At 34.7% G+C, this 23,823-nt stretch overlaps 1 protein-coding gene and 1 non-coding gene across 8 annotated transcripts in view; both read left to right on the plus strand.

Annotated features, from left to right (window-relative positions):
- The window catches only part of SLC4A10 (solute carrier family 4 member 10), a 247,691-nt gene that overhangs the window by 30,398 nt on the left and 193,470 nt on the right, over positions 1–23,823 (plus strand). The gene's annotated exons all lie outside the window — the stretch shown is intronic.
- LOC121151003 lies at positions 11,401–11,509 on the plus strand. Its single transcript, XR_005883095.1, has one exon. It is a non-coding gene; the product is annotated as a U6 spliceosomal RNA (small nuclear RNA).

Raw genomic sequence — 23,823 nt, forward strand, 5'->3', positions numbered from 1 at the left:
TAGATCACTGCTCACTGTATGCTGCTGGGGTCTTGTTACTGCAACACCACACTGTTGTGTCCGCTGCTTTCCAGGTACCCCTCTGCTGTTGTTCTGTCCTCTCCTATTTCCTGGAGTGTGCCCTCTCTGCTTCACACTGGCTAATGTTTCTCTGTTTAAACGTGTCCTGACCCTATTCTGCCATCTTGATTCTCCCAAAGAGAAACTTTAAATTATTTTCTGACTTGTTATTAATTCTTTCTTTTTCTATTATTCCACATAAATGTGCAAAATAAAAATTTTTAGAATTATGCCAATTTTACTTTCTTTATGATTTTTTCTTGAGCCAGGAATTTTGGAGTTACCTTTTGACTGATTGTAACAAATGCATTTCATAACGCATAATCATTTCATAGAGCTAACAGCATCGTAAGCTTCAAGTTGATGAGGGTCCAAGAGTAGGGATCAGTGTATATTTGGCTCAAAAAGAAAAACTGTCTGTATTTTAGGGTTATAGACCACATGTTCTCTGCAAGTCTGTTATTTCAGTGTCTCTACAATTCTGCCATTTTATTGTCAACATTGTTACAAATAGCAAGTCAATGAATGGATGAGGCTTTATTTGTTCTAAGAAAAAATATTACAGATAGGAATAAGGTTAATTTCATCTGTGACTCATAGTTTGCTAATTTCTCAGAAGTTCTCTGTGATGACTGGCAGCTGATTTTGACTATGAATTCAGAGTCTATCTCAGAATTCCATTTGGGCTGTGGAAAGTCAGAAAAAGATTTGCTTTGATTGTGATATGAGCAACACAAACAATAAAAGAATAAACTCGAGATTTAAACAGAAGAAATATTTTGAAAAGTTGCCCAGAGCTTTCAAAAAAGTACCGCCAGATAGTAGTTATAGGCCCAGGAATGTCTAAGAACAGGTAGGATTAATTATCAAGCACTACCCAAAATCCCTACTTAGGCACATTGTATTTAAAATGCTGAAACTCAAAGACAAAGATACTTTTTTTCTTAAATTCCATAATTCTGTTCTATGGATTCCAGGATTTCCCTTTACTCATATTATTACAATAGTATAGGCTTTCACAATCAGTCTGCATTTTAAGTGTATCCTACATTTTAGGCATGGACATTGGCAGAGTCCAGCATTCTATTGTCAAGATATATTCAACAGTTTCGTTGGGAGTCTACCTTTGATTTTGAAGTAGAGATATACATTACATTGTATCTTCTCATCTGTATGTGTTAGTCTCTACTACAGTTACTCTGCAACACCTTAAATGAAAAGCCGTAAAACAAAATCTACAGAGAGAAAAATGGAAAATTTACTACAACATGAAATAACATGCTACTCAATGGCCAATGTATCACTGAAGAAATGAAAAAGAAAATCAAAGACCTTCCTGAATCTGACAATGCTACTGTTGACCTATGGGTCAGTGAGGAAATTAAAAAGAAAAACAAAACCTTTTTTGACAGAGTGAAAATAAAAACAATAATATCAACCTCCCAAGATGTTTCAAAAACAGTATTGAAAGGGCTATTTTGCATGAAGTTTGCATTTTATGGTTCATCATTTATTGATCCAGATATTTTTGAGTTAAGCCCATTTGTATAGTGAAGTTATTGTAAGTTACTCCTCATATTTAACCCACTTACATTACTATGAATATTTATGAAAGCAAAATTTTCTTCAGAGTTACTTTTTGTCAATTGAGCACATTTCATAATTGGCTGGGTAAATGTTTTGTCAAGAAATTATAACACATATTGAGCATCCCTAACTCAAAATCTAATCCAAAGTACTTAAAATCTGAAATGGTTTCAATGCCCATGTGATAGTACAAGTGGAAAATCTACACTTGGCTTCCTATTAGGTGGTTACAGTCAAAATGCAGGTACACTGAAAATATTGTGTAAAATTACCTTCAGGCTGTATGCATATGCTCCTTGTGAATATAAGTAAATACTGTTTTTAGGCAGAAGTCCCATCCCCAAATATTCCAACACATGAAAAAAATCCCAAATCCAAAATAATTCTGCTTCCAAGGACATCAGAAATATGATATTGAACCTGAAATACTAATTTTATTACAAATATTATGACTAGGAATTTATTATAAATGTATTTGTTAAAGCTCTATTATTTGGAAATTATCTGCATAGGGAACAAGTTATATCTTTATGTAAAATTGAAATGCTTAAAAGTCTAAATTGGAAGTTATAATCAGTATAGGACCAAAGTAAACTCTATGGCAATAAGAAGTAACAAATGATTTTACTTTTTGGGCCAGTGTTCTGGTGCATAGGATTAAGTTACTGCTTGTAATGCCTGCATCCCAAAGGCTTGTTCAAGTCCTGGCTGCTCCACTTCTGAGCTAGCTTCCTGCTAATGCACATAAGATGGCAATAGGATATATGACCCATGTAGTTGGGTGTCTGCCACCTATTTGGAAAACTGAGCTGGCGTTCCTGACTCCTGTGGTCTGGCCCAAGCCTACTTTTTGTGTCTGCTGGGGGATATGGGTAGTGAGCCAACTGATGAAGATAATTGTTTCTCTCTCCCTGCCTTTCTCTCATTATGTCTTTAAACACACACACACACACACACACACACACACACACACACACACACACACACACTCCTTGCAAAAGGGAGGAGTTTAACTTGTTAAAAACATGGCTTTTAATGGGTAACATGGTGATAAATCTTCCAGTTCTTAGTCTGGGCATCACCTGTGAGCTCCAGTTTGAGTTGTGGCTGCTTTATGTCTGATCCAGCTCCAATTTGGTGTGTTTGGGAAAGCAAAGGAGAATGGCTTGAGCTTTTGGTCCCCTCAAACCACATGGGAGGCCTGAAAGAAGAAGCTCATAGCTCCTGACTTCAGATTGGCCCAGCTCTGGCTCTTGCAGCCATTTGGGAAGAACAGCAGCAGATAAGATTTCTCTGTGTGTCTTTCTCTCTGTGAGATTTGCTTTTTGAATATAAATAAATCTTATTTTGTAACTGTCTTTTTAAAAATTATGATAAATCATTCTGTATTTTTTGTCTTCAAACAATGGTAGCATTTAAGATGTTAGCATATATTAATTTGGGAGATGGTCATTCTTCACAATTTATGCACACAGATTATTTTGCATCCCTAAAATATTTCATGTTCTCAGTCCTTGATTTTTTTGTGTACATAAACAAAAGTTTTATATTTCTGAGAAAATGCCCAATAGTACAGCCATATTTAATTTTTTCCTTTCTAATTTTTTATTATATAAAGTAAGTAGGTTTCTTTTATTTTTTTGGTTTATTTCTAGAAAGATAACAGCATCTCCTTTCTTCCTCCTTCTCTCAATAGCCCTCCTTTCTTTTTTTCTTTAGTATTTGCAAGAACAAAATTTTCATCCACTCTGTTGTCACAGGCTGAATGCAATACTAACCATAATATTCAACAAGTGAAAAGTAGAAAGACCTCAGTTCCACAGCAGTATAAACAGTAATCCAATGACAAGATATCTGGTCCATTCCTGTACACTTTTTAATATTCTGTATTACGTCCCACAAAAAAGTGAAAGCATAAGATGTTTGCCATTGTCACTGACTTATTTTACTAAGCATATTGGTTTCCAGTTGTATCCATTTTGTGAAAGAAACAGGATTTCATTATTTTCTGTGACTGAGTAGTATTCCGTTTTGTGTATGTGTCACATTTTATTTATTCAACCATCACTTAATTGATATATGTAGGGCTCTTTTGACTGTGACTTGGTGCTTTTCATTAGAATTTTGGATGATTGTAGCCAATTTATCCTTCCAAAAATGAGTTTTTAAAAAATTCATGTCCATTGGCATTTCAATTCAGTGTAAATTAAGTATCTTACCACACCATTTGTCTTATATGCTTACATTGGATTTAGTATAGCTTGTTTCTTTATCCTTTTCTTGATATTTTATCTTGATTTACCATTCTTTGAGATGTTATGTCATGACTGCTTTTTAATTCTGTATATTTCTAGCCGAATGTTTCCCAAATTTTCAGTGTTACTTTCAGTACTTTATTTACTTGCTTAAAATATTGTTTGGTTTTTGCTTCCATAATAGTCAGCATAAGATTTTCATTTTAGCATTCTATCACTAATAATTTGGGGGGGGGGAACTGATTTTTTTTATAGTCAAATATCTACGATAGCTTTTTGTTTCACTCAGTTTGACCATAGATTTGTAAAGTTACTCACAGAAATAATTCAGGGCTTAAAGTATGTTATAATCCTCTTGAGGTGATTTTCCCTTTTGTTATGGCCTAGAATTTTGGGAAATAAACACTATGGACTGTCTTAATCTGGTTTCAATGTATGAGATTTCCTATGCCACTCACTTAACTCCAAACATGATTGAAGTACATGTAAAAGCTGGTTTTCCTATTGTTTATATGTGAGGGTACAGTAAGTAAATTATTACCAAAAGTCCTTCAAAGTTTATTATTTACCCCTTGTGGATGTCAGAAGTGTTGGCTAGCCTCTCAAAGAGATCAGAGAACTCAGAGCTGCGAGTGACACCAACTATTGAACTCATTTTTATGGTTTTCTGTAATAAGCCCTTGTCATATTGTTAAGTCCTCTCTCATCTCAGAAAGATATTTATAGTTCATTTATGCCTTGTAAGTTCACATGTATGTGTTTCAAGTTATCAGTGATAGGGTTAGTCTGAATTACTTAGTCCACCATTACCAGAAATGTGAATCCTTGTATGGTATCTGGTTGCAATGAAGTTAAATATACAATGGCACTCAAAAAAGTCTGTGAAAAAATTAAGTTAAAATATATGTTTATTTTGATACAGAATTTTTGAAATGCATGTTCCATGAACTTTTTGAATCTGTTTTTGTATCTGTTTATATCCAGTTTTGTATCTGTTAATCTTTTTAAAGAATAACATTGACATAGAATTACAATTTTGTTCTATGTAGACAAAAAGTAAGTTCCAGTGATTAATTTTTACTAGTTTAAGTTGAAATATCTTATTTAAAATATCTAAGGGAGAATTACTACATGTAAATTAAAAGTTTTGCATATGTCTGTATTTCTGATACTTTAAAAAGAAACTATCAGCATATAGTATATGGACAGTAATACTGTTCTATAAGAAATAAAACTCAACATAGTTTTGAAAAACTTATTTTCTGTGAAACTTTTGCAAGATGAAACATTGTCAAAACATTATACAGAGTAGATTATGTGTAATAAAGGGATTTAAAATGGTAGTTCTTACATAATGAGTTAAATTTGACTTTTCATCTTTCACTCGACAGCCGTCATCCATGCACATTGTAACTAAAATGCCAGTCAGAATAAACTCCTGTAAAATATGCATTTCATTTTGTGTTTAAGAATAGTTTTATTTTTTTGTTTTGTGTTTAAGAATGGTTTTATTTTTATTATAGTTTTTGTTGGTATAAGAACAAGAGATAAAAGTGAAAAAATATATCTTAATTTGGCACCTGGGAGAACCTATTTACTAGCTTTAATTAAAAAATTTTTCTTTTTAATCTTTTCATAAATGAGGGTGTGTGGGTGGATGGAGAAATCAGAGAAACTTTTCTATACTGATTCATGCCCAAGTGCCTGCCAAAGCCAGGGCTTGACTAGGCTGGGGCTACGATCCTGGAATTCAATCAAGGTCTTCCACATAGATGACAGGGACCTAAATACTTGAACCACCACATGCTGTCACCCAGGGTGTGCATTCGCAGGAAGATGGAATCAGGAATGTAGCCAGTACTTGAGCCCTAATGCTGTGTGATACACCTACCCCATATTTGTTGATTTTTACATATAGGGTATCTGTAAATGTAACTCCATAATTTTATGCCATATATTGTGCTCCTTTGCTCTTCTCCTGGGTCAGATACTACAGTATATTTAGATTTCTCTAGGAGTTTACATGATTAGAAAATTTGACTTCACTAGAAGGAGTGATTTTACTGTTGATCATATAGAACAGAAGCAAGTAAGGCAGAGGTATTTGGGGCAAAAGGGTCTTTCAATATCCCTCAAGTCACCTTTGTCACCTTCTGTAATTATGTGCTTGTAATGCAAGTCAATGAAGAAGCAACCCAACAGAACACACCAAGAACAGATCAGCAAGTGATACTCAGAATGCTTAGTTGGCAGGTATCTAAGTATGAAGGAATTTTTTCCCAAGGTAGCAAGCAAATATTCCAAACCCAATTTACCCTGTATTGATCAAACATCTGCCCTTTTCTTTTTTAATTTAGAAGACATACTAAGTTTAAAACAATTTTATGTTACAAATGCTGTGACTCCTAGAGTTCTGAGGGCTTTTTGAACCAGGAACCAGATCAGAATAATATGAATATCTGTTGGCAAAAAGGAGATAGTGAATTAAGAGGATTCAATTAAGAGAAAACATGTGATAAATAGGAAGGAGAAATATTTAATGAGAACTATGGATTGAGGAATAATTAACAAAAGCATATGAAATGTACAAGAGTAGAGAAATCAGGACAACTGGACCTGTTTTTTTTTTTTTTTTTTTTTTTTTGGTGGTAGGGCAGGGGTAGGTAGAGACCAGAGAATAATACAGAATAACAAAGGCCAAGGAATATGTTGAGAGATTCTCCATGTAGCAACTTAAAAGTGAGTTTAATTTACCCTGTCTGAGTAATGAAAAAGTAAGGGACAGCCTTTGTTGTGAGCAAATGTGGAAAATGGTATAGGACCATTAAGAATCTGAGTTATATGTGTGTTTTCTTTCATTTTTCCCTTAAAAATTTTATTCTTGCCTTCTATATGAAATATTATACAGATTAGTTTATGGAAAAGGCAGGAGATCAGGTATCAGAAGGTCAGAGGTTTAGTCTTTTTTTTTAATGGCTAGTTATAATTATTAAAAACAATGTTAGGGTTTAGCATTGTGACACAGTGAGTTAAGCTGCCATATGCCATCCCATATAAGCATGGATTCAACTCCTAGATGCTTCACTTTGAATTCAGCTTTCTGTTAATTTTTTGTAATTTTGTAATTCTGCCTTTAAAATAAATAAGGCTGTAAAAATATTTGTTATTTGAGAAAAGTTCACAGGGAGAAACAGGGAGAGATTTAAAAATATATGCTTGTTCATTTCTCAAGCCAATAATATTCAGGGCCATAACAGGCTGAAGTCAGAAACGAGGAACTCAACCTGAGTCTTCCAAAAGGTTGACAAGGACCCATGTACTTGAACCATCATTTAATACCACACAGGTATTCATTACGAACAAGGACCCAAACCAAGAATTCTAATGTGGGATGTAGGCCTCTCAAGTGGCACCTGCCCCAGTGATTTAATCTTCATTCATTAATAGTAGTATGTTATTTAATAACTTCGTGTTATAAATTTTCTATTTTTTTCTGTTGTTGATTTTGTTATGGATTTTCATTTAATGAAATATATAGTCACTGTGTAATAAAGACTGTCATATCCAGATGCGAAGATACAATGCAGTATACATCTCTATTCCAAATTAAAAAAAAAAAACAGTTAAATATATCTTGACAATAGAATACTGGGCTATCTGCCATTGTCCATACCTATAATGTCAGGATACACTTAAATAGCGGAATGAATGATGGACTTGTGACTGTTTATGAAGGACTATATTGTTGATATAATATGGGGGAAAATAAGTGGGTGAGTAGGGGATTCCTTGACAAGGGAAGGGGAATCCTAGAGCATACAGAATTTTATAAGATAATAAAATAAAAAAGATAGAGTGACATTAACTCTGAATTGTAGATTATATATGTGAAGTATTAAGAGCAATATTAACTGTACTGTTATTTTAGAGGGTCTGAAAATACTTACAAAAGGAATGTTTGCTGTGGTAGTTGTAGTGTGTTGCCACTGGGAAGATCACATCCCTATTAGGGGTCCCCGGTTCAAATCCTGTTTGGCTACTCCATGCTTCCAATGCAGCTTCCCCCATATAATGTACCTGGGAGACAGGGAATGATAGTACAAGAACTTTGGTTCCGAGTTCCTTGTTCCTGACCTAGTGATGGGAACTGCAAATATTTGGAGAGTAAATCAGCAGATAGAAGCTCTTTTTCATCTCTTTCTCCCTCACTTTTGTCTGTCTTTCTTTCTTTCTTTCTTTCTTTCTTTCTTTCTTTCTTTCTTTCTTTCTTTCTTTCTTTCTTTCTTTCTTTCTTTCTTTCTTTCTTTCTTTCTTTCTTTCTTTCTTTCAAAATTTATTTTCATTTTATTGGAAAGTCTGCTATACAGAGAGGAGATACGGAGAGGAAGATCTTCCAGCTGATGGTTTACTCCCCAAGTGGCCACAGTGGCTGGAGCTGAGCCAATCCAAAGCCAGGAGACAGGAACTTCTTCCAGGTCTCCTACGCGGGTGAAGGGTCCCAAGGCTTTGGGCCATCCTTGACTGCTTTCCCAGGCCACAGGCAAGAGCTGGATGGGAAGTGGGTCGCCAGGATTAGAACTGGTGTCCATATGGGATCCTGGTGCGTTCAAGGTGAGGATTTTACCTGGTAGGCTATCTTGCAGGGGCCTCTCCCTCACTTTCTCCTTCTCTCTCTCACTGCCACTCTGTTCTTTGAATAGGTAAATAAATCTCAACATACTAGGAAATTATTTAAAGGGTGTAGAAATTTAAGATTTTGTTTCAGCTCAATACTTACAAAAAGCATTTGAATAGACCCAAGTGTAAGTCCTGGTATTGCTTTCACTCCTTTGATCTAGTTACATAATCTGATTGCAACCATTCTTATCTATGTAATGTATATCTTTAATATATTTAAATATAGAATTAACTCATTATTAAAAGAAAAAAATAATAAATGAAGGAATGTGCATTCTGAAATTAGGTATTATACAACTGGAACAGTCATAGAAACTTAATTTATATTAGTTTTGTTTCAGTTTATTTCCAGACATTAACATGTAATCAAACAATGTAATCTTGTCAAATTATTTTTGTACTGCATCTTCTTTTTAAAGCAACAGCTGGCTTGCTAAGACATTGATATTTATGTAAAATTGTGGAGGCTTCATAGTTCATAACTGCATACTAGCTTTTTTTTTTTTTTTGCTAATAAGTGTTATGAAATTAGTTTTCTACCAGAAAAAAATTTCTGGCAAATGAATGCAATCTTGAGGAGTATTTCTCAGATTCATTTCATTACATTAGTAATATGTTGAATTTCATTTAGGAAAAGTTTTTGGTCAAAGTGTAAAGTTCATTCACAGGAAAACATAATGCATAATATCACTACCTATCAACTACATCCAACACAAAATACATCCATATATTAGGAAATATTTTAATAGCGGCTGTGATCTACTGGACATAACTAGAAGCCAGGAGTTCCAGAATTTTAATGTTTTTCCTTTCTATACCCTCCTTTTATTTCTTAAAGATTTATTTATTTTTATTGGAAAGTCAAATTTTTACAGAGAAATCTTCCATTTGATGGTTCACTCCCTAAGTGGTGCAATGGCCAGAGCTGAGCTGATCAGAAGCCAGAAGACAAAAGTTCCTGGGTTTCCCATGTGGGTGCAGGGTCCCTAGGTTTTGGGCTATTCTCGACTGCTTTCCTAGGCCACAAGCAGGGAGCTGGATGGGAAGTGGGGCCGCAGGGATTAGAACCAACACCCATTTGGGATCCCGGCACATGCAAGGGGAGGACTTCAGCCACTAGGCTACTGTGCCTGTCCCTTTCCTTCCTCCTTTTTTCCCTCTCTTCCTCCCTCCTTTCCTTCTTTCCTTCTTTCTTTTTTCTTTCTTTTATGTAATCCTGCTTTTTAAATAAAGTGGATGAGGACTTCTGATATATAATTGTGCTATGAAAGTTAGTATGAAGAAATGAACAGAATGATGCAGTGTTGTGAATTACTATCTCTCCGTTGGGCTTGTGAATGACCAGAAATCATTTGTGATTAATACATGAAAATTATGGAATATTGAGGCATGGTAAAAATCATACCTTTAATATCTAGGGAATTAACCAGTATGAAATCATTTTAAAAAAATTTATGATTAGAAATTATGTAGGAGTGACGCAGAATTTCAGGATGCTATTGTACCCATTACAAGACATAATTAGGTCACTTGGATGTGTCATTCATATTTGAAAACAAGTTGTGAAGTGTTTCTCTTGGAAAAAATTGGTGTGTGGTGCATATTGAGGTACAATGGATTAAGTTGCTTCTTGTGACTCTGTTTCCATGTGGAGAGACTGGGTTGAGTCTTGTCTACTCTGTGCTTTCCATCCAGATTTCTGCTGATGTATCTTGGGAAATAGTGGATGACGATTCCGTACTTGGGTTTCTGGAGCCCACTTAGAAGATCTGAATGGAGCCCCTGGTTTTGGTTATTGCAGGCATTTGGGGAGTGAGCCAGTCTCCTCTCTTTTTGTCACTCAGATTTCAAATAAATAATTTAAAAGGAGGAAATAAGAAGTTCTGTGCTTGGAACATTAGGATTTTGAAATATTAACATTACTTACATTTAGTGATTTTTTTTTCTTTTGATGGTCTTTTAAAAATTTTAGGTTGTTAAAATGATATAGCATTAGGGAATCACATAGTACCATAACCGTTTATTTGGGCAAAGTTAAATCCTTTAATTAACCTGCATTTCAGAATCTTCATTTGCATATGCACGTAATATTTTTAGTGAACGTATTTTTGCATGAGTTTTTGAAGCTTTGAGGAAAGCAGAATTAATGCCCCCAATTCCCTATAATATTTTGCTTTTAATTTCACTTTAATAAATAAGCTATAATTAAAATTTGAAATGTATTTCTAGGACATCTTGTAATGATATCTACTATGAATATTATCTCAAAAATTGAGGAATACCTCTGTAAGCAGATTACAGACATGAAACTGGAATCATACTGTGAAACATGAATCCATACCAAAAATAGTAGCAGCTTTTAATAAATGCTTTGATAAGTCCTAAGAATGCAAACATATTTTCCCGTGTTTTCAGGGCCATATGTCTGAGAGACTGTGCATTATGATCATGGCAAAAGTAGATTTGTCTAATGGCTTATATGGTCACAATTGAAGTGGAGCCAGTTGTGGTTCTCTGCGTTGTTAGCTAAATGTGATACGTACCTTCTAATCTTGGTGGTATAATTTTTCTATAGTTAAGGTCAGTGTGAAGCAGCAATTATTATTTTCTTTATAGAAAAGAATGTAAAATGGGAACAAATAAAAGTGGATGAAATCCCATGAAAAATGGACACACTGGCTTTTCCATTTATGTTGGTCTCTGGGGATTTCAGTTATGAACCCAATCTATAGTAACAAATAGTTTAAACTTAATTCCTTAGAAGAAAGTTAAATCTTAAGGGAGTTGACAAACTGAAAAATATTTTCAAGAATAAACTTTTGTGCTTGCTCTGGCAGCATGAATACTAAAATTGGAACAATACAGAGAAGATTAGCATGGCCCCTGCAGAAGGATGATGTATGCAAATTCATGAAGAATAAACTCTTGTTCATAAGAATTAAGTATTCTAGGAGAGCAAACTTTTACATATAGCACTGAATTATAAAGTTTGACTTATGTGATGTAGGTGGTCTTTTCTGAGGAAGCAAGAGAAACTCTCTAGGGCTCAGAGGCATCTTTTTAGTACACTGGTATATCAGGAGCTTCCATATGTTTGCTCTTTCTGTGGGTAACTCTTAGTATAATCTTTGAAAATCAGTCATTTAATACAAAATATTTTATTAAAATGAGATTATTTATGTTTTTTCCTTCCCTGCTGAAGAACGTGCATACTCTCTGTTTAAAATTGTAGTGGTAAAAGCCAAATTAATAAAACAATGATAGGTATCATACACAGGTGTTATAGGCCAATTGAATTCGAGACAAAAATCTGTTATTGGTCAAACAGTAATTGGTAACAATGAAATATTTTTCACAATGTTTATCATGATAGAATATTGTACCAAAGAAAATTTTAGAAGCTTTGAAATGATCTTCTCTTTGTTAGAGTGCCAGTTTCTTTGGTCTGTGTCTCCTTTGTCACCTGGAGCAATTTTTCCAACACATATCACATGTGATATTTTTTTCTGCATTTGGAATAATCAGCTTTTCCTTGTGCTCATTAAAGAGAAAAAAAGTGCAGCCAAGGTATTAGCACAAAGCAAGGTATTAACAGTGCCCAATCTCTAGCAAATACCAACTTCTTTGTCTATTACCTAATTAACATACTTTAATGAGTTCACTAAGTTTAATGAATACCTCATGTAAAAACTCAGTGCTTTCTACATCCTACATTAATCTGACACCTGATGTAACAGAGCTGGCTAGAATTATGAATAATTTATGAGCTAGTATTTCTCAGATAACAAATAATAAAGAGTATAAAACATTTAACATGGGAGCAGTCCTTAATGATTTGCTGTATATTTACTTGAGCATGCTATAATTCTCCCAGAAATCTATTGAAATGTGTATTCTAGTTAACAATATCTCAAAAGAAACAATGTAATTTATGTAAATGTATTTCTAATCATGCTAATGATTTTTAAAATGCAGTGAACCATGAAATAGCAGAATTCATTGCTTAAAAGTTATATTCTATAAATAGGCCTGGTTTCTTTGACACTATTGGGTTGGTCTGCAAAATTATTTTTGGCTTTAACATATGAATAACATTTTTTACATGAAAAATGTTTAGTTCTTGAACTGTTGTAGCTGGGAAAAGTCCTAAAAATAATACTGATGACTGTAATTGATACTCTTTGGACAAATGCAGAAGATATGCACTTTATTTCCTATTGTGTTTGGGAATATAATAGATCTGAGAACTTTAAGCACCTTATCTTGAGACAACATCTGGTTATTAGGACCAACCTCCCTTTCCATTTCTTCATGCTGCTGAAAAAGGAAGAGGAGAGGAATATGGCTAAATTGTCTAGTTCTGCAGTATTATTTTAGTAAATAAAAACAGTATCTGAGCTCCAGATTCTGTTCTAGAAGGTGATGAAACAAACATGAAAACCAATATCTGTGTCCTCAAGAAACTCTGACAAAATAAAAATGCCATTGAGGCCTTCCTACTTAACATTTCAGCCACATATGCAGTGTAATGTGTAACTATGAGCTAGTGTTGTGTGTTTTAAAAAACACATTAAGATGTATCCATTATATATGAGCTATGCCCATTACGTTAAGAAAATATATTTAGGAATTGACTATATCCAAGAAAAGTTTTACAATTTGAGGAGAAATGGAATTCATGTATAAAGTTAAAAAAATGTATGCTGTGTTAATTTGAAAGGTTATGATTGCCTTTAAAATTGTTTTTGGACAAACATAAAATTGCTTTTTCAAAAAGTATTTTTTGAGACAGAGAGGCTGAGAAACAGAATGGGCTCCACCATCTACTGGTTCAGTACCCAGATATTCACAACATTGGGTGATTGGTCCAGGCTGAAGCTGGGGAGGAGAAACTTAGCGATTGGAGGCATGACTGCTGTTTCCAGGGTGTGCTTTAACGGAAGATGAAATCAAAAGGGCAGCCAGGACTCAAACCCAGGGACTCCAATATGGGACCTAGGTGAAAGAAGCAGCCTCTTAATTGCTAAGAAAAGTTTTTTCCCCTAAATTTACCTATTGAATCCATTCCTATGAACTTTTGAAGTATGCATGTGTCTATGTGTGTGTTCAAATAATAACTGTCATCATTCAAACTATATTTACTATTCTTTTGGACTTGTCTTCAGGGCTTATAGCATACTGTTTTGACGGGAGAAGCAGATTTTCATGTTTTGAGGGTGGAATTTAGTTTTCAAAAGGACCAGAAATTCCCAAGAACAAAATATGTCAAATAAAGTAGCTAAGCAGAATAAAAGCATTCTTGTTTAAAAATAATAGTGGAGCAGGCACTGCAATCAATCTAATCAATCAATCTAATTGTCTTACATATTTATAAACCTGCTCTGAAAGGAGTTTCTAAAAAGCGTTATCAAAGTGCATTGTGCTATATCAGCAATGCTGGTATGCAGTGCTTGAGGAACAGGGAACTTTATGGTTGCATCAGGTGTATGTTATCTGACTCAATAATAAGCCTGACTACAAGATCTTTAAATACTCCATCGACTAGAGTACTGAATGTCAGATTTTCATGTGTTCTATTCAGTTCTGGTTATTTATGCAAAACTGCATTTTAGAGGATTACAATCAAGTGGGAAAAAAGGAGAGGCGCTTACAACATGTCACTCAGGAATAGGTGAAGGAATCAACACACGTTAGCCTGCAGAAGAGAGTATTCAGGAGAGGTATGATGGCTGTGTCAAACAGTTCATTTGGAATGAGGTTCATTCTCTGTGTAAATAAAGAGGGCAAAGCTAAAGCCAGGAAATACAGGGACATAAACAATTTAGTTCAAAATGAAACAGGAAGTCTTAAAAGTAGTGAATTTCTCATCAAAATAAGTATTAAAGTAGACCTTTAGGATTATTTGTTCATTATACCGATTAAGAAATGCAAACATTAGGTGCTAATGTTTAGTCAACTTTATGTTTCTGTGGTATCTGCAGATTTTTCTTTCCTAGATAAATTTTCATGCAAGGAATTTATAACTTTCTTTTAATAAGTGTCAGTTCTCATGTCTTGGATTATATTCAGTTTATAATAATTGGAACACATTTGATTTTTTATCAGAGAATATGATATGCATTTTCCCCTTTTGAAGATGTGTTTTGTAGGAGATGTCTAAGTGAATGATTTTATCCTTATTTTTCAATGTTTAGCTCTTAGAGAGTGAGCCAAGGCTGCATTTTCTGCTTTCCATTTATTTCATTTTAAGTGTTCTATAAGATGTCCTAATTCATTATCAAATGTTCATTGTGTGATGCTATCAAGTTCTAGCATCTCATGTTATATGCTAGGAATTTTGTGTAGGTGTATTCCCCTTTTAAATGAATTATTTTGCATGTGCTTCATGCTGAAACTTGCCTTTGATCAGAATTTGTGATAAGTTAACTTCTCATATCATTTGAAATGCTAGACACAAGCTGAATGGCTATAAAACAATTTCCAGGATACAAATGGAATAATTTGTTTTTAGCCCACCAGTTTGACTGTCTTTTATTATTGTGAAGAAACAAGGTAATTTAATGCTATTTCTACCAAACTGGGATATGGGATAATGTGAGACTTTTGACTTTTATAGACAAAAATTTCTTATTCTGAAACACTGGAGAATATATCCAAGTGAGTCATTTATCTTTTTTCACTTATTAGAGAATGCATGTAAGTGTGCATACACACAGAATTAAAAGCAGTTCTTAGAAAATGAATGTTATAAAATAGTTACACCTGATTTTTAATTTTGTTGTATCAAAATAAATTTTTACAGTTTCCAAAGTTATACATGTATAAATAAATATTTATTTGAAAGGTTGAAGTTACAGACCAAGAGGGGAAAGACAGAGTGAGACAGCCAATTTCCACTAGAGGTTCTAACCACAAATGGTCTCTTTGGCTGGTGTTGGGTCAAGCTGAAGCCAGGAACCTGGAACCTCACGTGGTTCCCCCACATAAGTGATAGGGGCCCAAGCATTTGGGCTGTCTTCCACTGCCTTCGCAGGCACACATTAACAGGACATTGACTTAGAAGTACAATAACTGAGACTCAAATCAGCACTCACGTGGGTTACTGGCATTTATAGGCAATGGCTTAACACTTTGTACCACAAGGCTGACTGCCGTGTGTGTGTGTGTGTGTGTGTGTGTGTGTGTATTCACACATATGTATATATATACACATGCAATGTAGTTTATATATTTATGTGTATATAAAAGATTAGTGTCTTCTTGAACTGCCACTTTTAAAGTCTAAGTAGATTAATTTGATAATTAAATTTGTTATAGTTGCTTTTGATGCACAAATACTGTTGCATATACAATGCTAAATGGAGTAACATTTGGATGTATGCACTATTTTATAGAGACGAGCAACATTTTAAATATAAAATTGATAATATGAGATACACAGAGCACATTTGTTATTGAAAATATAATTAACCCACAGTATTCATTTAGAGTAGGCAGAGGAGAGAATGCCACTGTCATTTTAATTTTAAAGATTATTGTTGCTGTCATCTATAATAAAAAATACTGAATTGAGTCATAATTAAAATGATCAGTTCAGACTTCTGGGTGACTCAGTGAAACTGACTAGACTTGTTATGAGGCGGCAGTTTGACATATTCCCCCAAAGATGTAGAAAATGATGACATTCTTTTCAACAGTACAAATGCCAAGTCTGAAGTCAAATAATCTGTGTTCCATTGCTTACTGTCTCTATGCAAAAGGAAGATTAGCCTGTTGAGCCACCATGCTGGACTCTGGACTTTATATATATATAAAGCCATGTTCAACAAAATTATGCTTCTATGCTATAAAATGCTAAGTACTATAATGAAAATAGACACAAGACAGCTGAATAGTAATCTATAGCCATTTTAAGGTGTATAGAACCCGATTATATATAAACTAAAATTAATATGTCAATGAAGAAGTCACAGGATGTGGTTAAGAACTTGCATTTTTTATTTAACATATTGGTTACTCAATACTATGTCATTTAATTCCACAACGTTATAAATTGTTGCTGATGTTATGTTGAGACTTTTAATCAATCGGGATGATACTCTGCCGGCTCTACCTTCAGACCAGAGATGGTCTCCCCAGGAAGCTGTTGAACTTATCTGGACAATAAGATGCTGGACTCTATGCTTGGTATATACTTGCAATGAAAGAGTCTCAACCCAACTTGAACTGTGGTTATGCAACAAGGTGGAGGAATCCACCATGGGGGGAGGGCTAGGGGAGCAGTAGAGAAAATCCCAGTACCTATAAAACTGTGTCACATAATGCAATGTAATTAATAAAAAAAGAGAAATAAAATAAACTTTATATATTAATATTTAGAAATAAATATATATATTAAAATTTGTTTTTTTTTTTTAATTGGAAAGACAGATGTACAGAGAGAAGGTGAGAAAGAGAAAGATCTGTCTGCTGATTCACTCCCTAAGTGGATGCAACAGCTGGAGCTGAGCTGATCTGAAGCCAGGGGCTAGAAACCTCTTCCTGGTTTTTCATGTGGGTGCAGGGTCCCAAGGCTTTGGATTGTCCTCTACTGCTCTCCCAGGCCACAAAGCAGGAAGCTGGAAGGAAGTGGAACAGCCGGGATATGAACCGGTACCCATATGGGATTCCAGTGCATGCAAGGCTGGGACTTCAGTCACTAGGCTACCATGCTGTGCCCTGGACTTCATATTTAAAAGGCTCTCTTGGTACTGTGTGGAGAAAATCCAGTAGGTGCTGAGGGTGGAACAAAGAAGGCCAGTAAGGAGGCAGTGGTAGTAATGCACTGCATGGCAGTGACTTGGATGGAGGGATACCAATAAAGGTGGTAAGTGATGGTGAAATTCTGGATACGTTTTGATTGTCAGCAAGCAGCTGGTCCTGAAAGGGAGGAGTTCAGGGCAATTCCACACCTTTGAGTGAGCAATTACAGACAGATAATATAGGATGAATGGGTGGTGGTTACCGCAGTGGAAATCAGAAACTTTATGTTGGACATTCTGACAATCAAAGGATGCAATCAAGACTAATGCATATGCAAGTCGTCCTCACTGATGGTAGGGATTTTTATTGGAAAGGCAGATCAGATTCACAGAGAGGAGAGACAGGGAGAATGAGCTTTCACCCACTTATTCATTCCCAGGGGCTGCAACTACCAGATCTGAGCCAATCCCAAGCAGGATCCAGAAGCCTGGAGCTTCTTCCAGTCTCCCATGCGGGTACAGGGTCCCAAGGCTTTGTGCCATCCTCTGCTGTTTTTTCAGGCTGCAGGCAGGCAACTGGATGGGAAGTGGAGCAGCTGGGATATGAAATGGCACCGCTTTGGGATCCCGGGGCTTGCAACGTGAGGATTTAGTCACTGAGTCATCGTACCGGGAAATTTTAATTTTTATAATTGAATTCTTTCTTCCTAGTTTGTACTTTAAAGGATGTTAGAAGCATGGAGACATTTTCTTGGTATTACTTATGCAGATTGCTTATTTGTTTTCTTGGTATTATTTAGATTATGTAGAATTTGATTCTGTCAAGGTTATGTTTAAGCAAGAACTCATGATTCATCAAAGACAGCATAGGCATCTAACCTCATGATCCAATTTATTGATGTAATTCTGAGTCAGTATTAAGTCCTGGTGCTAAATTATATCAAAGTGTATATCTAATTTTACTTTGTATAAGTCTATGGAATGCTGTGAATAGAGGTTTTTTTTTCCCACTTAACTACAGTTATTTTGGTTGATTAAAAAATATCAGAGGTACAAGCTAAAGGAACAGCTTTCGGGATGGCGCAGTTCTGAAAATGAGAACAGTTATTTTAAGTTATCAAATGAAGGTCAGAGGATTGTGGAACATTCTGTGTCTCAGGTCAACGCATACATCATGTAGGTATGAGAATGTAATGTTACTGGACTGGGAAAATGCTTTGGGAAGGATGTTGTGGAACTAATCGTACAATAAATGAGCATTAAATCATCCAGCCAGCATCATATGAAGTAGTAGTATGACTAAGCATGTAAGTAGCTATCTACAATAGTCTCCAATGGATGTATCAAGACTCTAAGATTATATCTTGACTCTGAGGTTTTAGTTTCCCTCATTAAAAATAATCACACATTGCAATGTCTTGATTCTAGCTGCTGAGGGATTTGTTGTGAGAGCCAGTTTCGCCAGTTCAAGGTGGACTGTGAGATATTTGACAAAAATATTTCAGTGACATTGTAATCACAATCCCCAAAGTTAGTAGAAACATTAAAAAGAGAATTTAACATTAATTTGGAAAAATGTGATAGGAAGCAGCAAGAGGGGAGGTTAATGGCAGGTTTTTTTCAGATCCCTATGAAAGGTAAAACCTGGTAAGATTTTTCCAGCAGTGCTGAATGTGCTCTATTTTGACAAAAAAATTAGACAGCCATGTAATTTTGTTCCTCTAATTTACTAAAATGTTGCATAAAATAAGAAATATTCCCTTGAAACATGATAATCTTGGGTACTAGAATTTAAATATGATTTTTTAAAATTAGAAGTTCATTATTGAATGTTCATATTTTGAAAAGTGAAAATCTGACTTTAAAGTAGATAAAATTAAAGATTCTATTATGACAAATTAAAATGATTAAAACATGCTTTGGAAAATCATAAATTGGATAAATATTAATTAATTATTTTCTGATAAGGCAATGTGGTGTCATAAAATAATATAAAATGTGGCCTGAATTTGAAACAATTTGGATAATCAACAAACCTCAAAACATGAATTCTATTTTCATGAATAGAATTTGCAGTATCCTCATCTGTACCCTAATTTGGTGGGAAGACCATATTTATCTCCCCTTCTATAAATATACAAATACTTCTTTTGAGCATTTAGTTTGTAGAAGTCTATGTATGTCTTGGGGAACACAGCAGTAAGTGAGAAAGAAAGGACTCCACTTGCAAAGTGACACTGTAATCAGAAAGACAGACAAAGCACTAAGAGAACTTTTAGAAAATTGATCCATACACTTTTTTAAGAGAAATAAACCAAGCCAGACACTTTTAAACATGACACTTGTCAAAATGAACAAGTAATCATTGTTTCTCTTTGAAAGTTTATCTTAAAATGAGCAAGTAGTCATTGTTTCTCTTTGAAAACTTCATGGAACTTTAATAAAAACTTCTTAACCCAGGAAAACTAGGACATTTCAGTGGTGTTAAGCATATAGAGTTTATTTAGAATTCCAATTACAATTGTGATGTTACAATTGGATCAATTCTGTGTATCTGTAATTAATTTTGCATGACAGTAGCTAAGGCCAGAGACTACATGTAATGAAGGGATGACTCCTACTTGGCCACTGCCTTAACTGTGCCCCTAAGCCCCTTTTGTAAGCTCATGGACAGCTCTCCATGCATTCAAAGTTGTTATAGATGACCCTGTTCACAATGTCTGCCCAGTTTGGAGGGCTCTGAATAGCTGTATAAAAATGGCATGTAGTGGCTATGTACATCCACATCTTACCTTGGTAGCTTTTTACAAATAATAATTTTTTTTCAAGTATTAAACACTCAAATATCAAAAATTCCTTGCAGTTTTCTTCTTTTGAAAAACCAGTTATAGGTTTTTAAACACTAAAATGTAAAGCACCATATATGATGCACTTATTAGTTGTGTTACTTTATACAAGACTCTTAACCTCTTCGATTTCCTTTTTTGTTATTTCTAAGAGGAGCTAACAAGATCTTATCAAATTATTTTTTTATTCCCTGAAGAATTCTATATTTTGAAAATTCAATGGATTGTTTTTCCTATTTTCCTTTGCAATAGTTTCTACATTTCCTTCTCTAAATATAAAAGTTAATAATTCTTTTACATATAAAATAGCATATCCTTTTCACTTTTACTTGAAAAATATGTGAAGATATGTTTTTTAAAAAATTTGTTTTTTAAAAAAATTGTCTCAAAATAAACATCATCTATTTTGACTTTGCTTGTCTATACCTATTTTTATTCTTATAACACAAGTACTCGACACCCCCATAAATTAGTGTATTTTCTTCTTTTGAATTTTTACTCAAAATTATAATTTCTCTTTTTAGGCAAGCAGACTAGGAAAGCACTGTTTATGCTAAACTGCTAGACAAGAATCTGAGTGGCAGAGACCATGGACAGAGTTCAAGGGTTTCATGAATCACTTGAAACAGTAGGTACAACATTTTGTGCATGTGCCTCATATGCTTCTGTGGGCAGACAGCTATCATCCAATGATCAAAAGAACTCACAATCTGCCAGAAAAATCAAGAACTACCTTCTGTAAAAGTCTGATCTGTAAAAATGTGTTACTTCAAGAGGCTTCTGGCAGTCTTTATAATATAATATGATGTTAGGGTGGATGAAAGCTATGAGCTTATGTTTCTTCTCTGAAGAATATGGGCTCTGCCATGGGCCATGGATGTAGATAATGAAGTGCCATTTAAAGTGACCCGGTCATTCATTACGTATTTTATGTTTTTTGGTGTTGATGTTTGTATGTCAGACTTCTCATTTATTTTCCTAAATGTCTGTTTCATGTCTTACGGCAAGTTTGAACATATGGTACAGATTTTTAAAATTATGTTTTAGAAACTGACATTGTGGCACAACCCCTTAATTGCCACGCTCAATGCCGGCATCCCATATTGGGGTGCTGGTTTGAGTCCCAACTACTCTGCTTCCAGGGACCCAATTACTTGATCTGTCATCACTGCCTCCTAGGATCTACATTGGCAGAATGCTGGAGTCAGCAGGCAGAGCCAGAAATTTAACCCAGATATTCTTGATGTGGCCATAGGTCTCTTAGCTGCTAGGCTTAACATGTGTTCTAAGTGTAGTTTTTTTTTTTTTTTTTTTCTTAAGAGCAGAATGTTCAATGCGTTGAAATATTCAGTTCAGTTCAGTGGAACAAATGGGTCAGTTACATGGTTTCCCCAGAAACTCTGAGCACTATGGTCATGTAGTAATAGTATCTATCAAAGACTTATTCACGAACAAGCCACTCACTTACTTAGTGCTTTGTATCAAATGCCTCATTTAATTCTCAAAATACACTTAATGTCAGAGACTACTACTATATTTATTTTATAAAAGGAGGAAAATGTTAGGTAGAAAAATAGGTGACTCAACAAAATTTGGCACAGTTAGCAAACGAGAATCAGAAATGAACTTTGGCAGTTTTGGTATAGCACATGGGAATATTCTATTTCTCAAATATTTGCCAACAGTGGTATAATATTTACTTTTACCAGAGGTCAAATGTGTAAAAATAATGTCCTGAAATCACATACTTTCCCTTCTTTCATTTGCTGGCTTTTAGGCACTTTCAATTTCCCGAGCTTAGATGGAAGAATTTTTTGCACATTATTTTTGCCCATCTGATTTTTTTTCTAGTTTTATGTTTTTCATTGTGCATTTCGAAAGGTTAATTTTAGATAATTTCGTCATCATAACCTGTCTCCTCTAGGCTGCACTAAATTTATTGAGGGTCCAAGTCAGTACTAATCTGAATTATTGGCTAGATAATCTGGGGACCTGGAAAGTGATTAAGTACAATGTGGGAATAGAAAATTCCATTCATTCTAGGAAGACTTCTGACTTCCACAGGAAACAAAGAAAATGCTTTTTTAGTACTTAAAAACTTGACCATTTGTGGAGATGAACACATCCAAGTTGGTACTCATCATTTTCCCACATAAATGTCTTTAATATAGTAAAAGTTGTTTGTATTAATGTCAGAGTAAATGAGACTATGCATATCTGTAATTGTTGGTTTATCATATGCACAAATACAATAAAATGCACTAAATTTTAGGTGCACAATCAGTGTATTTAACATGCCTGTGTAATCATCACTGTGGCAAAATAAGTAACCTTCCATCACTAAGCAAGATTTCCTCATGCCCTGTCCCAGGCAATGTCCTCTGTCAACTATTGGTGTTGACCAAATCAATGTCTATCACTGTAGAGTCGTTTTATTGCTTTAGATCTCCATATACCTTGAAATAATATACTACGAACACCATGATTCATTTATTTATCTATTTTACCATTGATGAACATTAAATTGTTTTCTACTACAAATGAAACATACTCTTCCATAGTTATTTTCATAGACATATGAAGACTTTCTCCCGACTACAAAACCAGACATGAAATTACTGTGTCATAGGTTGTGAAAACATTTTCTCTTGCCCACTAGTTTTTCAAGTGGCTTTATCAATTTAAATTCTCATCAGTATAGTGAGACAAAGAGAAAGAGAGCTGCCATTTTTGGTTCAATCCCCAAATGCCTGACATGGGTCAGGCTGGGCCGTACAGGAGCCAGGACATCAATTCATGCCTTTCACCTGAGTGGTAGAACCCAGCTGCTTGAGCCATGCTCTTTCTCAGGGAGCATTAGAAGGGACCTAAGATCGGGAGTAGAGTCAGGATTTGAACTCAGGTACTGTGATATGGGAGGCAGATTTCTCAACAAGCAGTTTAACTATTAGGACAAATAAGTGTCCCTGATACAGATATTTTATGCACTGGGAGGAAATTAAGGCTTATATAGTTAAGTTTCCAGTTCAAAAATATCTGCTTCAAGTTTACTGTCTTCAGGGTGCGTAGTGCAGGCTCATAGGCTAAAGTAATCAATTGTGTTTTTTTTTTAATGGAGCACAAAATCTTTTCAGTAAATGTATGCTAACACTTGCTGAGTGTTTAGTAGTAGGGTGCTCAGCTGTAGTAATAAAAGAAGAAACAAAAGTAGAAATCTGTGCCATGTTCTCAGCGATTGTACAGTTCCTGCAAAGAAGTAAAAACAAAGTATATGAAATGAGAAATCTAAGATAGACAAAGTAGTATGGAAGGACTGAATTGTATGTGAAAATCTGTACAGGGAGAAGGAAGTGATATTGCTGTTTCTTAGGTCATCTCTGCAAATCTCACTTTCCTTCATCAGATCAATCACTATGTGCTATCATGTTTGCTTTTTAAATCTATGTTTTCTATTACAACTGTGGATCTATTTTTTTCTGGTATGCATAGTATGTTAGAATTGCCTTCTGATAGTTTTATGATTTTAAAATATTTTTATTCATTCTCCTATTAAAATGTTCTTCCTAAAAGCTAGATTTCATTGCTTTAAGTGACTATATTTAAATTATTTCCCATTATTTGGGGCGGGGTAAATGAAAACTCATTGGCATATATTCG

The sequence above is a fragment of the Ochotona curzoniae genome, unplaced genomic scaffold (assembly GCF_017591425.1).
Source record: "Ochotona curzoniae isolate NIBS_2020 unplaced genomic scaffold, NIBS_Ocur_1.0 contig_2210, whole genome shotgun sequence".
NCBI lineage: Eukaryota > Metazoa > Chordata > Mammalia > Lagomorpha > Ochotonidae > Ochotona > Ochotona curzoniae.